This window comes from Microtus pennsylvanicus, chromosome 5 (genome assembly GCF_037038515.1).
Source record: "Microtus pennsylvanicus isolate mMicPen1 chromosome 5, mMicPen1.hap1, whole genome shotgun sequence".
NCBI classification, from domain to species: Eukaryota; Metazoa; Chordata; class Mammalia; order Rodentia; family Cricetidae; genus Microtus; species Microtus pennsylvanicus.
In genome coordinates, this window is record NC_134583.1 from 119739927 (window position 1) to 119752290 (window position 12364).

The 12364-nt window shown below is 47.2% G+C and overlaps 1 protein-coding gene across 1 annotated transcript in view; it reads right to left on the bottom strand.

Moving 5' to 3' along the window:
• Tll2 (tolloid like 2) overlaps positions 1 to 12364 on the bottom strand; it is a 113848-nt gene that overhangs the window by 87919 nt on the left and 13565 nt on the right. The gene's annotated exons all lie outside the window — the stretch shown is intronic.

The window sequence follows — 12364 nt, forward strand, 5'->3', positions numbered from 1 at the left end:
CTTGTGTAGGGACAAGCAATATTCTAGACCAGCCATTTTCAACCTGGGAGTCACGACCCTTTGGGGCTCCAACGACCCTTTTCACATGAGTTGCATAAGACCATCAGACAGCACAGATATTTAAATTATGATTTGCAACAGTAATCAAATTACAGTTATGAAGTAGCAACAAAAATAATTTTCTGCTTGGGAGGAACCACCACATGAGGAGCTGTCTTAAAGGGCCATAGCATTAGGAAGGTTGAGGACCACTGCTGTAGACAGTCAAATCCAGCACCCGGGATCTTGAGCACAGGTAGTGTAGAACACAGACAGGGCTTATCAGGATGCACACGTAATTCTGCTTTGGAGAGGCTAATCAACCCAATTATAAAATGGAGCACTGAGCTGAACAGAGAATTCTCAACAGAAGAAGTTCAAATGGCCAAAAGACACTTAAGGTCATGCTCAACTTCCTTAGCGATCAGGGAAATGCAAATCAAGACAACTTTAAGATACCATCTTACACCTGTCAGAATGGCTAAAATAAAAACACCAATGATAGCCTTTGCTGGAGAGGTTGTGGAGAAAGGGGTACACTCATCCATTGCTGGTGGGAATGCAAACTTGTGCAACCACTCTGGAAAGCAGTGTGGCGGTTTCTCAGGAAATTCAGGATCAACCTACCCCTGGACCCAGCAATACCACTCTTGGGAATATACCCAAGAGAGGCCCTATCATACAACACAAGTATATGCTCAACTATGTTCATAGCACCATTGTTTGTAATAGCCAGAACCTGGAAACAACCTAGATGCCCTTCAATGGAAGAATGGATGAAGAAAGTATGGAATATATACATATTAGAGTACTACTCAGCAGTAAAAAACAAGGACTTCTTGAATTTTGCATACAAATGGATGGAAATAGAAAACTCTATCCTGAGTGAGGTAAGCCAGACCCAAAAAGAGGAACATGGGATGTACTCACTCATATTTGGTTTCTAGCCATAAATAAAGGACATTGAGCCTATAATTCGCGATCCTAGAGAAGCTAAATAAGAAGGTAAATCCAAGGACAAACATATAGGCATCCTCCTGAATATTAACCTTCATCAGGTGATGAAAGGAGACAGAGACCCACATTGGAGCACCGGACTAAAATCTCAAGGTCCAAATCAGGAGCAGAAGGAGAGAGAGCACGAGCAAAGAACTCAGGACCGCGAGGGGAGCACCCACACACTGAGACAATGGGGATGTTCTATTGGGAACCCACTAAGGCCAGCTGGCCTGGGTCTGAAAAAGCCTGGGATAAAACCGGACTCTCTGAACATAGCGGACAATGAGGACTACTGAGAACTCAAGAACAATGGCAATGGGTTTTTGATCCTACTGCACGTACTGGCTTTGGGGGAGCCTAGGCAGTTTGGATGCTCACCTTACTAAACCTGGATGGAGGTGGGTGGTCCTTGGACTTTCCACACGTCAAGTAACCCTGATTGCTTGTCGAGCTGTTGAGGGAGGGGGACTTGATCAGGGGAGGGGGAGGGAAATGGGAGGCGGTGGTGGGGAGGAGGCAGAAATCTTTAATAAATAAATAAATTTTAAAAAAAAGAAAAAAAATTCTTCTTTGGAGGCATGTCCCCATAGGCCCATGTACTAAAGGTGTGGACCTAGAGTGGCCCCCACTGGAGGTAATGAAGCTGTGAGACGCTGATCATAGGCCCAGACTCCTCCCCCCTTTCTCTACGCTCTGGTGTTCTTCTCTGCCAGGCGTACCCCCACGGTCCTGTTCGGCAAATCACTCGACCCATTTCGGCTTCGGCTTCCTCATTTGGGGATAAAATTTTTGCGACTGGAGTTCACATTGTGTGAGAAATAACTGAGATGGGGTTTGCTAACGGCTGGTGTAGGACCGGCCATGGCAAGCGTTCGGTGAGCCACAGAGCCACCCTGATTTTTACAGAGTTCTTTCTGGTACCTACCTGTTTCTCTCCTCAGTCCTCCCTCTCTTCCTCTGAAGACCTGGCGCGGCCACAACTCTCACCTCTCCTCTGGTGAATTCCCCTCCCACCCTGACACGCCCCTTCCTGTTTCTGTGTTGCTGTAGGGTTTAACTGTGTCATCTGCCACCTAACATATGCGGGACCTGGGCATGTACCTGCACATGCCAAGCTTCATGCAGGCAGGGCTGGGGGCCAGGGCAACACATCTAGAATTAGAGTTGTACTTAACAGTTAGCAATGGATTCAATCTGTGTGTTACTTGGTTTTTCCTTTTTTTTTTTTTTTTTTTTTTTGTATTTCTTATCGATTCTGTACTGTCGCAAACCGGAAAACAGAGCCTCAGCAAAGAAAATCGCTTACTCCTGGTCACACAGCCAACAAGTGGCAGAGCCCCAGTCCTCCGCCTCTCAGCCCCCTCACCATCTACCTCGACTCGGCTTCTCTCACTCTGCCTGACTCGAAACGCCCTGAAGACAGGCTCTGGATTTATGCCTGTCTTCCCTCCCTGTTAGTCCTGTTTCCCTCCCTGTGGCCCCTATGGGCTTCCTGCTATGGAGTCTGGATACCAAACTCTGCTTTCCTGGCCTATAGATTCCCCCAGACTCCATCCCAAGACCTCCAAAGTGGATCCCATGGATACCACCAAAGATGGTTCAAGAAGCTACCTGCCGCTGATCTATTGGGAGCTCACCAAGGCCAGCTGGACTGGGACTGAAAATGCATGGGATAAAACCAGACTCTCTGTATATGGTGGACAATGAGGGCTGCTGAGAAGCCAAGGACAATGGCACTGAGTTTTGACCCTACTGCATATACTGGCTTTGTGGGAGCCTAGCCAGTTTGGATGCTCACCTTCCTAGAACTGGATGGAGGGGGGAGGACCTTGGACTGCCCACAGGGCAAGGAACCCTGACTGCTCTTTGGACTGGAGAGGGGGGAGGGGAGTGGGGTGTGGGGAGTGGGGGGAGGGGGGGAAGGGAAAAGGGAGGCAGGGAGGAGGCGGAAATTTTTAATAAAAAAAAAAAAAGCTACCTGCCCACAACTCAGAAAGGCTTTGCCCCCAGAGTCGCCTGGTGTTCAGACAGTGACGTTCAGTGGAGATTCAGCAACCCCGATGTAGTTGGTTGTGTTACTCTTTGCTCTTTGGGGGCCAACCACCCAGCTCCCAATAAATACATGGAGTCTTATTCTTATTTATGAATATCCTGCCTGAGCGTGGCTTATTTCTAGCCATCTACTTTTTGCCTTTGGCTTTTGCCTTTCTCTATTCTATACTCCTTTTCTCTCCTTATACGTGGTTGATTGTGTAGCCAGGTGGTTGGCCCCTAGCATCCTCCTCTCCTCTTCCTCCCACTCCTCCTTCTCTTTTCTGTTGCTCTCCTATTTATTCTCTCTACGTGGCAGCCCCGCCTAATTCTCTCCCCTGCCTAGCTATTGGCTGCCCAGCTCTTTATTAGACCAATCATGTGTTTAGACAGGCAAAGTAACACATAAAAGAATGCAACACGTGTTTAACTAATATTCCACAACACCCAAACTCCTTTCACAACGTGTTTTCCAAACCATGAAGAGGGACTTTAGTACCCTCTCTGCAACTCACAGTAGTTAATATTGGGTCTCCATGGAGAAGAACAAGACACTAAAGAGGGAGGCTCTAATAACAGAGGTGCTGTAATCGATTAGTGATGACTACCATGGGCACAAGTGGGGGAGGCGCAACCCTTCTCCCACATGACTGCTAGCTTTACTTTCGTTGATAGAAAAGAAGATGGCCTCACACTGGTTTAGAAAATAAAACAAGTTTGATCAGGGCAACTGCTTTCTTGCAAAAATCCAAGAGATAAATTGAAATAACTGGTTCAAAGTTAATGTATCCACAATAACACACCAGACTGCTGTATAATAGAAACTTCTAGCACCTTTTAAAGGGGCTTCATATCTGAGCTTCAGTGGGGTACCTATTAACTGTAGTTCCTGGATACTTGGAATGTGGTTAGTATGAAAGAGAAACTGAGTTTTAAATCTTATTTTGCTTGATTAATTTAAATTTAAATTGCTGCCTATGGCTAGTGACCATGCTATAAATATAAAGTTGAATGTAATAAAAACTATGACATATAATATATGTATAATTATTTAAAAGCACAAAAAGAGTCAGATACCTTGAAATAAGTTTGGTAGGCACTGTGTTAAGAAATACAGACTCCTGGTAAACTATAAAAAGCAGTGGGCAAGATAGCACATCGGTTAAGGTGCTTGCTACCAAGCCCAGTGGCCTGGCTTCAATCCCCAGAACCCACACTATGGAAGAGCTAGCTCTCTTACAAGTTGATCTCTGAGCCTCACATGTTCAAAATGGCACATACATACACAAATACACACACACACACACATAAATGCACTAAAAGCTAAAGAACTCTAAAATTGGGTAACACCGAAAGAAAAATATACTATATTCAAGATTGAGAGGCTATGATTTTAAAGATGAACTCTAAGGTGATGTGTAGGTTCATACACTTCAAAAATTACAGTAACTTTTCATTGTTGACAAAATGATCTATAAGTCCACCTCACAATTATGTGAGAACAGTCAAGAGAGAATTGATAGAGCTACCGCAACCCTGTCATAAAACATGCTCTAGGATCGGGTTCTAGATTATGTAAGGAAACTATGAAAAATTAGGTTGCACAAATCTGTGGAAAGTGGGAGACTTTTTGATGGGTTCTGTTGAAACGATGGCTTAGCTAATGAAGAAAAACTCGAGTAGACTTTGACTGAATTCCACACAACAAAATTAAATCCAAATAGATAAAACATTAAATCCATGGTTGTTTCCACAAAATCTAGAAAGCTAAGTTTACAGTCAGTCCTCTGTATCAATGGTTCTACACCTGGATCCAAAAACTATTTGGAAAAAAAAAATCAATGTGTCTATATTAAACATGTGCAGGTTGTTTTCCTTCTCGTTGTCCCTAGGCATTACAGTATAGCAATTATTTATAAAACATTTATGACATGTCAGGAATTATATAGGAGGAAGTGCATAGTGCTACATGCCAACTATGACACCATTTGACAAAAGGAAGTTGAGCTTCTGTGGATTTCAGTCTGTGGTGAACTCTGGAAGCAGTCCCCACAGATACCGAGGGAGGGATAACTGTATATCTAAAAAAACACACCTACTGAAATATTACTGAAAGACAGAATGGGACCCATGGAAGCCATCTATGAGAAAATTCTCCAGGCATGCCCATCACCTCTTCCACTGCCAGACTGTTATCCGTGGACCAGGAGCATCGACAGCATCTTGGAACTTGACATAAATACGTCCAAAGCCTCAGAGGCCATCCTGGTCTTTCTGAGAAAGATCTTACAAGCTTAAAAGATCCCTTGAGTAAATTACATACACATTAAACTCTGAAAATCACTAGTAATAGTGACAAGAGACTGTCCCCAGCACCCGTAACTCTGGAGCCACAGTCTTTCTGCCATCTGAGGTCAGAACTTGAAAATGTAGAGCCGAAGCGGCGGAGACCAGTGCGCAGGCCCAAGCTGCGGAGACCGGGGCAGACGCGGTGGATGCGGGATAGTCCAAGCACGAAACAGTGAAGCCCACACTGAGAGCAGATCGCCCCACTACAATTAAATCAAATAGGTTTTTTGGGGCCTGGCCTGCAGAGTGGTAGGCCTTTTATTGGCGAGGTCCACGGGTGAATGGGGAGCCTGGTCCTGTCCCTGAAGACCCTCCTGAGTGGGGAGAGTGTTCTTGGCCCGCAGCGGGACACAGGAAATGGAGCGGGGGCATTCCCTGACCCCCTTGATCCCCTGGTTAGTCTGCCTTGTGCCCAGGGGCCTCCTTCACTCCCCCTCCTTTCCACAGGGCCATGGGATCACCCAGTTTAGCCTGTTCGGGTGCTGGGTCGGGAGCTCAGGGCAGAGGGCAGCGGGAGTTTCTCTGTTTTGGTGGCTGGCCTGCAGAGGGGTAGGCCTTTTGTTGGCGAGGTCCCTGGTGAACGGGGAGCCTGGTCCTGGTCCTGAAGACCCTTCTGAGTGGTGAGAGGGATCTTGGCCCGCAGCAGGAACCAGGAAACGAAGCGAGGGCATTTTGTAAGTGGGGCCCCTGGCCAGCAGGGAAACCTGATCCTGTTTTAAAAGACCCATTAGATAGCATCGATAGGAGGAGATGGGCAGGCGCCAAGGCAAGAATTCACCCAACAATCTGAAAAACAACATGAAAACACCAGAATCCAATAATCTTACAACAGAAGGACTTGAACACCCTAACACAGAAGAAGAGGAAAAAATTGACTTTATGAAAGCAATAGAGTCTCTTAAACAACATGTAAAAACGCCCTTATAGAAATGGATGAGAAGTATAACAAAAAGTTTGAAGAAATGAGTAAATATGTAAATGATACCCTGGGAAACCAAGAAAAAACTATCAAACAGGTAATGGAAATAGTTCAAGAATTGAAAACTGAAATGGAAGCAAGGAAGAAAACACAAACTGAGGCCCAGCTGAATATGGAAAATCTAGGTCAACGAGCAGAGACTACAGAAACAAGCATAATTAATAGAATACAAGAGATAGAAGAAAGAATCTCAGATTCTGAAGACACCATAGAGAAAATAAATGCACTGATCAAAGAAAACAGCAAAGCCAACGAAAATACAGAACCATAGAAAGAATTTCAAATGTGTTTCCATAAAAATAACCCTCTGTCCTCATGTCCGGTCAAACCCACTAGAGACTGGGAGAGGAGGAGTTCAAGGCCAGCTTGGGTTTACATAGTGAGTTCTAGGCCAGCCTAGACTATGCAGAGAGACTTGTCTCCAAAAATTAAAAGAAAAGGAAGGAAGAAAAAAGGGAGAGAGGGAGGGAGGAAGGAGAGAAGGAAGAGAAGGAATCTTCAAAAAGTGGCCAAAAGAAATTTGTGTATCCATGTGTATGCAGCATAAGTACATGTTTGTAAGGATGTGTGCATGTATGAGGGAGATATGCATACACAAGTATGTGCTTGTATGTAGGGGTCAGAAGTTAGCTTCAAGTACCTTCTTCATTCTCTTCCTCAAATACAATTTTAAAGTTAGTATGTGTAAAATGTTGAAATATAAACAAGAGGCTGATTTTAAAAGTATAGTTTCTTTTTAAAATATTTAGGTTTGTTTGACTTATTATTATTATTACTGAGCACGTGTTTATGATAGGGAGGCATACACACACAAGGGCATCCATGTGGAGATCAGAGGCCAGTTTCATGGGATCTGTTCTCTCCTCACCTTTATGTGGGCTCTGGGAGTTGAACTCAAGTTGTCAGGATTCCCAGAAAACACTTTAATCCACTGAGCCATTTCCCCAGCCCCGAAAACAAACCTTGTAATAATGCTTAGTAATGGCGTAGTGATGTTTAGCAACGGGCTGGAGTGGTTATAGCCTTGCTTGGCAGTGTTGGCTGATCCCCTGGTGTGAAGCCCATTTTAGTCAGCGATGGTGGAATTAGAGGTGGAGTATAAAGGCTCTCTCATAAGCTGGTGAAGCAGCTCCAGCTCACTACTGCTGTGGTGATAGGTGCATAGCTATCACAGCTCCTGATGTCTGCTCTTTCCTGGGGTAATCATGTGCGCCTGCCCCTTGTAGCCATAAGGGAGGAAGGCCCACAACCTAAATGTTGCTGGGTTAGAGTCCTGCTGGGCATCATCTTCCACCCCAGAATGTAGCCAGCGTAGCATAACACCCAGCCTGTTCTCCATCCACAGCAGTGCTCTCTCTGTTCCCAGACAGGCAGAGAAAGACCTCCTTCCGCTATGATGCCAGCAGCAGCCACACTTGCTAAGGTGTGGCTCCTTAGCTACCAGGCAGTTCGTCAAAGGAATGGGGAACGAGCAGAGCTGGGCAGGGGACACAGTTAAAAGCACACTGGCCAAAGGAATGGCGTGCAGAGGCGACAAATGGCAAATCTCTGTCAGGGCAGGAACAGAAGTTGCCCCAGTGAAGCCAAGCTAACAGTATTTTTTTGGGCATGGCGACATTGATTCCTGAAGATGGTGGGACATGAGGTCACAGGAAATGAGAGGTTTAACAAGAGCAGGAGGAGGAGACCAGGCATAGTGAGCAGAGATCCAGGGCTAAGAGAGAAGCCAGTGTACAGGGGTCCTGGAGGGCCCCTCACTTTGGAATAGTACATCATGGCTTGCCACTCCATCCATGTACATATTCTCCCCCCACTGCCAGAACGAGTGAATCTCCCGGAAGAAGTCCTGGTGGGGGGAGCATCATGAGGATATTAGGAGAAATCAGACCCTTGGCTCTGCTTCCAGATTTGAGCTCAGTTCTCTGTTCCCACACAGAGACAGCTCCTGGAACTGGGATTCTGGGTGGGCCTAGCAGAGAGTGTTCTGTTTCAGATGAGCGCCTGGCATGGCCAAGACAGCTGGGAAGGTACTAGAGGGGACAGAGTGCAGGAAGGTGGCCCTGGAAATCCCTCACGACACTCCCCACTGGAGTTTTCTCTAAGTCTTGGAGACGCTGGGATTCTGCTAGTGTTGAATGAAACCAGGTGCCTGAGTCTGGGTGCCAGACCTACAGAGCTGGGGGTCTGGGAGTCCAACTAGGCAGAGGGAGACTCCCTCCAAAGCTGCTGTCAGCACCAGTCACTCGACAAGCTGCGCCTCACTAGCTCCCAGATAGCATAGATCAGCCAGCCCCCAGCCTTCCCAGAGTCTCTTGGCCAAATGCCTTCCCCAGTGGTTCTCTCCAAACCCCAGGAAACCTGGCCTCTGCGTGAAGAAACCCTGCAGCAGTGATCTCTCCTGCCCTCCCGTCTCCCAACCAGCCTTTTCCGGATTCTCTCATCTACACTTAGAGCTTGGGAACTTTTCAATCCTCTCCCTGCCTAACCACAAATCTCACCCGATGGGGCTCTCTCTCGGCACGCCCACACTGATGAAGAGGGCACAGCATACACCTCCACAACTTTCGCAGGAAGCTGTTCATGGTCCCGTACAAGTCATGTTTTCCTTCGCTGGCATTTCTTCATCAGCACGTGAGACAGCTGAGCAGTTCCAAGCTGATGGAGGTCTGGCCCACAATCCACTTGCCCTGAACCCCAGAGGAGGATGTTGATGTACGGAACTCCAGGTCTCAATCAAAATGACGAAATCAATACCTCCAGGGACAGGGCCCAGGAACACACATTTAAACACAGGCTCTGTCACACCTCGTTCTGATTCATACTTAAGTTTAGGAACCAACAGAGTCCTTGGTCTCTAAGGCACCCCAAATCCAACCATTGGCTTTCCTCCAATGTCTTTTAGATATACACGGAGATCTGCCTATGGTTTGTCATTTACCCATCCCCATGGCAGACTACTCAAGCAGCCGGGTGCCTTGCTGACGCTCTTAGAGGGCACCTGGGCTAAGCCCAGGTTACTGCTGGAACTAAATCAGAGGATTCAAACTATTACTGTTCCTCTCAGGAAACTCTCCGAGGTGGGGCAGACGGGCCAGAGGCAGGAGAATTACAGGGAAATCCTACCCATGCTTTTAGTTCTGTGAGTTTTCAGCAGAGGGATTTAACAGGTTTGGAGCAGTTTTGTGTGAATCTTTGTCAGGGCAGTGTATGTACAAACAAACAGGGAGGGTTTTTTTTTATTTTTTTAGTAAAAAGTTAATCGGCTTAAAGTGTGCAACTAAATCGGCAAAGCTTACATTAAAGTGACCCACAGAGAAAGGACCCCATGGAAGGAAAATCTCTAGGGAATACAATATGGCCTCTATGTTCTTTTGTCGTCTCCAGCTATAAATATTCATGGGACAGTGTTAATGGGGTCCACGGCTCTATGCAACCACAATAGTTTTTTTGTTTATTCTCAGGACCATGAACTTTGAAACCATGACCCTAAATTTCAGCACTCCGCTTTCAGGCTCGCTCAGGAGCGAGTGGGTGGAGAGAGGTTTGGCTTTCGAGGCCAGGGAGGAAGCAGGCGAGTGTGAATTGGGCCTCCTGGATCTTTGGGTGCCGATTAAAGCGCAGGATCTGTTTGGTATGGGAAGCCTCCTGTCTGCAGAGTCCGCAGCTGCTCCTGGGGAAATGGCCTTCTTGAGGGATGGATGGCTGAGCTCTGTGAGCATATGGCAGAGAGGAGTGGAAGCAGTAAATATTTTAACTGGGCAAGACAGATTCATTGTGAGTTTTATATCGAAGTCTTAAAAAAAAAGGTTTGCATCCAGGAATTTTTAAGATGGAAAAAATGTAAAAACCATCTGAGCAGTTCACTAGTTCTCCACAGGAGGAAGCCAGGGCACAGGAAGGCAAACCGGGCCTCAGCTCCCCACTGTGGTCTTCCTCACACGAGGGATGACAAGCAGGAGACACACCTAGACCTCTTCTGGCTTGCTCTCACCCAGAACAAACGCCCTTCATTGGTCTCAACCCTCCTATCCATCGACCCTCTCCATGGCCTCTCAATCCATCTTAGCATAGAGCCGCTTAGCCCAACGCTGACTGGGAGACAGGGTCCTCGTGGAGACGTATTTGCCATCTACACCTTCCATTGTACCAGAGCCCATTACCTATTTATTCCAGGATAAATCTAGTTACCACCCCCTAAACCAAGTGTATGCATCAGAGACCCTATAGGATCCAAGTGTCCATGGGATGCCGATGTCTATCAGGACCTGGGAGAGCGCCCTACAAGCTGAGTCTTCAGGAACAGCTCTAGAAACTGCTGGCATCTCATGGCATGTGAGCTGGGGCCTCTGCTGGTGGCCACCTTGCCCAAGGGTACATGTGGTCTTCCGCCTTGAACCTTCATCTAAATCATCATACAGTCACTGACAGCGGTCAGGGGCCGTGACACGGCGTGGCTCACTGAAAGCAAAAACGCCTGTCAGCAAACTGAAACTATAAAAGGTATACAGCAGATTGACGTTGGCAGGCCTCGCCTAAGCCTTAAAGATCCTGACAGATTTCATGTCATGAGTTCTCCCTCTCAGCTTGTGACTTCTTAGATGCACTCGAAAGAGCTAAGCCAGCTCGCAAAGTCGGCGGCTGGCACTGGGACGCTGCACACGCCCATACTTTCTCCACTCACAAACTGTGAGGAATGTGTTAACCAAATCACGGTCATGGTAAATGACTAGCTGGAGCCAGACCTGGGCTTTCTGCTCAGCCCTTTGCCCAGCCAGTCTGCTCCTGCACTCGCATCTCCCAGTTCCCTTGCCCACTCTCCCGGGGGTCTCTTCAAACAAGGAAGAAACACCGGAGGATGGTGCAGGAGAAGAGAGGAATCTGGGTAATTTTCCTTGCTGGGGTGCTCCAGGTCTGCCACCACCACCACCCCCTACATAAACACACTGATTCTGATTGCTTCCTCCTTGATTCTTCACCACTTGTCTCACTTCTCTCTAGCTTGTTCCCTATCTCTGTATTTCTAACTACTTCTTCATTAAAATGAAACAGGCATTGTGGTCCTGTCCCTGCAGGACAGACTCACACACATAGCTGCTGTGAGGAAAACCTCTTGGTTCTTTCCATCGCTAAGATGGAAGATGGGAGGCTAAGCAACTCTTCTGACCCCAGTGATGCTCCTCATTACCAGATCCCAGTAGGATGCACTTTCCTGCCACCTCACACCCACCGCCTCCCACAGCAGAAGCCCACACCAACTCTACTCAATAACATCAGGAAGATGCAGCCTACATCCTAAAAGCCAAGAGCATCTCGGATTTTAATTGTACGCCATGTGTGCTTGAGTCCAGGACCAGGCACGTTTCATAAGTCCCAATGTCTCCACTGCGGAATGATCTTTCAAAGGACCATAAATTACACGCGCAATTGCGCATGACTCATTCTGAAGCAAAAGGCCACTGGAGACCTAAGCTGTGAGCAGAGTGGAAAGATATACTAGGTGGAGAGAAGAGGAGGCCTGGGGCCTAGCTCAAGCCAAGCCCCCCCCACACACACACCGTGACTGTCAATAAGACATCGCCCCTCTACTCCACAGGGTTCTCACTGGGAAAATGAGACCTCTTGAATAGACACAGTTCCTCCCAGCTCCAATATTCATCAGGCTGATGGTACAGCTGGTTCACTTTCAGCAGAGCCCATGGCCCGTTATCTTGACTGAATCTTCTACTTAAAGGGCCAGCACGTTCAGCCACCTGAGGCACGGGCTGTTTTGCTTACCCGTTTCTTTCCCTGCTTCCACGAGAAAAGAACCTCAGGCTTGAGTTCAGGTGCTCGGGAAGATAAAGCTTACAGATTACCAGGTAGACACCGGTGGCCACGTGACAAGTTCCAGTCAACGAGACGGCCCATACACAGCACATGGGAAGCCTCTTCCTGTGTTCTCTATGGAATTTTCTTTTCCCTGCCTTT